The sequence below is a fragment of the Antechinus flavipes genome, chromosome 1, assembly GCF_016432865.1.
Source record: "Antechinus flavipes isolate AdamAnt ecotype Samford, QLD, Australia chromosome 1, AdamAnt_v2, whole genome shotgun sequence".
Classification (NCBI taxonomy): Eukaryota; Metazoa; Chordata; class Mammalia; order Dasyuromorphia; family Dasyuridae; genus Antechinus; species Antechinus flavipes.
In genome coordinates, this window is record NC_067398.1 from 615,468,015 (window position 1) to 615,471,241 (window position 3,227).

The window sequence follows — 3,227 nt, forward strand, 5'->3', positions numbered from 1 at the left end:
GGAAATGGTTTGAATCATCTCACTGTTGAAGAGAGCCTTGTCCATCAGAATTGATCATCGTATAATCTTATTATGGATGATCTCCTGGTTCTGTTCAATAATGTTCCATAACATTCACAGACCATAACTTATTCAGCCATTCTCCAACTGATGAGCATCCACTCAGTTTCCAGTTTCTAACCACCACAAAAAGGGCTGCCACAAACATTTTAGCACATATGGTTCCCTTTCCCTTCTGCACCCCGCCCCCCCCCCCCACTTCTCTGTCAAAAAATAAAAAAACGTTTCATCACCAATGCTTCAGAATCAAGGATGGCCATTGTATTAATCCTATTTGTTACTATTTTCAAAGTTGTGGGATTTCTTTTCCTTTTTTACAGTATTGTATAAATTACTCTCCTTGCTTACTCATTTTATTTTTTATTTATAAAAGTCCACAATTTTTTTTCATTCTTTAAGATTGTTGTTGTTCTTATATTGCTCACTTCACTCTGCTTCAGTTCATACAAGTCATTCCATGAGATAGCAGCTAGTGCGGATGGGTAGAACAAGCGAAGTTTTTTGAAGATGAGGGAAATTATTATATTTGTAGGCTGGAAATAAACTAATAAAGAAGAAGAGATCTCTTCAAAGAAAAGTGAGAGTGGAAATGAGGAGGGATGGGAGAGCATTCTGTGAGAGAAAGGATAGAATGGGATCATTTGTGAAGGTAGAGGGTTTGTTTTGGCAAAGAAAGGGGCGCCTCTTCATGCAAGACAGGAGTGAAGGAGGAGGGAAGGCAGAAGGTAGATAAGAAAGAAAGAGGGAATCACGGGGAATGACCTTAATTTTTTCCCCTATAAAATATAAGGCAAGTTTCTTAGTTGAGAGAGTGGGAGGTTTGAAGAAGGACAAAAAGCCTCTATAGCGAGTTGCTAAAGGAGGTACAGAAGTATTGCCTGACAGCAGCGGGAGCCCAGTTGAAGTTCTAAAATAAACAACTAAAAAATTGTAGTGGACTCCATCAGAGCACCGGCATGAATTTCTCCGCCCTCGTTATACCAGCCCCTGTTTAGAAAGCAAAAGCATCAAGGTGGGAACAATTCCAGGTTGAGGCTTGAGCGGGTACAATTAGTGATAGGATAAAGGGGCAGGGGACCCAAGGGAGGAAAACCGTGTCACGTGGTAGGCGCTACAAAACTTGGACCGACTGTCGGTGGGGGATGAGACACCAGAAGGTGAGGGTTGGGAACCCGGGATGGTGATGGGGCGCTCAGCGGAGAAGTGGGGGAGGAATAGTGGAAGGAAAATGGCTTCTGTTGGGACTACTGAGTTCTGTTTGGTCCTCGGTTCTGAAATTGAGCAAGAGGTTTCCTTCCTTTCCTTGCAAATCGTGACCCCGGATTTAGCCCATTTTAACCGCGGCCTCCTGACCTGAATCCCTCAGCTCTGCGCCCCGCACTCCCCACCTCTCCCTACCTAATCCCCTTCGGCCCCAGTTCTTCCTGCTAAGGAGCTGCTAACTAGCTCTGAAGCAAGGACCTCCTCCTGAGACGCGGTGGAGAGCGGGAGTTCAGCTCTCCCCTCGCATTCTAGCCGTAGGGCTGTTGACAAGTCACTTAACTAGTGAATTTCGTCATCTGTAAAGCTGGAATAAATAGTCTTGCAGCGCTTGATTCACAAAAGGTTGTGAGAATCCAGGGAGATCGGGGCGTCTCCTTCCTCGGCAGCGTGAGCCTGGTTTGGGGGTGGGGGAAGGGGACGGCCTCTGCCCATCCTTTGACTCCGACTTCGAGCTTCTCTGCATTTCGGTCTCCCCGGGAGTTGGAGCAGTTCCTGTGTATTTGTGAACTGATCCCATCTGTGCACTCAGCCCCAACCTTGTACCTGGGAGCCACGTAGGCTCTCCTCCTTGGCACCCGGACCTCCGTCTGGATTTATTTTGTATCTATACCGTTTTTTGTTTTGTTTTGTTTTGTTTTGTTTACTTTCCTGAAAACATCTTTACTCTGCACTCTTCCCTTCCAATAGAATAGAAGCTCCCTGAGGGAAGGGACTTTTATTTCTGATTTAGTGTACCCAGAGACCAACACAACCTTTCCTCCCTTCCTTTCTCCCTTCCTTCTTCCCTTCCTTTTCTTCTCCCCTTTCCCTGTTCCCCCCTTCCCCCTTCCTTCTTTCCTTCCCTCCTTCCTCTTTAACATTCTTTATTTTTTATTTAAGTTCCAAATTCTCCTCCTCTCTCCAACCCCATTTAGAGTGGTCGAGCATTGTAATGATTGATACCCATTATACAGGTGAAGTCAGGCAAAACATGTTTCTGTATCCTCCTCCGAAAAATAAGTGGGTCTTGACGACCTTGAAGTTTCCAGCCTCAGGTCCAAGATTTTCTGTTGGACAGAAAGAGTTCAAGTAGCTGCCCCCGGAGGTGGGAGGCGCGGGTAGACTGCCTTGGCCCGGGCCTGGGAGTTCCCTCTTTGAGGAGCCGGGTCGTGCTTTTTGCTTCATTTTGCAGAATCTGTCCAGCGGATAGAAGCGTAAAAACTACTCTGTTCTAAGTCCGGGTCTCTAGGACAAAAGTATTGTGCCCCGTGTGAGGATCGAACTCACGACCTTCAGATTATGAGACTGACGCGCTACCTACTGCGCTAACGAGGCACCTGGTGACTTCTTCCGGCTTCAGACTATTGAATGGAAAATACGGAACTTTAGCGCATGCTCAGTCAAGACAAGACTCCAGGTTTTTTTCCCTCTAGCCTCTTCCTTTCCTGTCTCCGGGATACGAAACTAACAGATTCTGCCCTTGTCCCGGGGGCCGGACGCATGCGTGTACACAGCTAGTGCGCGTGCCGCCTTTGACCACTTGAAGTTTGCAGTCCAGTGTCTGGATTCTCTACCCCTCCTTGCCCTGCCTTTCTTTGGTACTCTCCCATCCTTCAAAGTCCAACTCAAACGTCTCCTCCTCCAGGAAGCCCTCCGTGATTGTCCCCTACCTGCCCCCGGTTTGCGCGTCTCTCTCGCCTTTATCAGGTCCCCTCGGGGCTCCTCTGCAGCATCTGACTCTTTAAACCTGACACAATACTTTGGTCCTTGAGGTGGTGGTCATGGTAACAGTAACTGGCACTCAGCCCGGAGTCGGGAGAAGTGAGTTCAAATGTGACTTCAGAAATCTACTAGCGGTGTGATCCTGGGCAAGTCACTTAACCCTGTTTGCCTCCGTTTCCCCACCTGTAAAAGGAGCTGGAGTA

At 47.6% G+C, this 3,227-nt stretch overlaps 1 non-coding gene across 1 annotated transcript; it reads right to left on the bottom strand.

The window, feature by feature from the left end:
- Positions 1 to 2,564: 2,564 nt before the first annotated feature.
- On the bottom strand, positions 2,565 to 2,637 carry TRNAM-CAU (transfer RNA methionine (anticodon CAU)). Its single transcript has one exon. It is a non-coding gene; the product is annotated as a tRNA-Met (tRNA).
- Between the last annotated feature and the right edge of the window lie 590 nt (positions 2,638 to 3,227).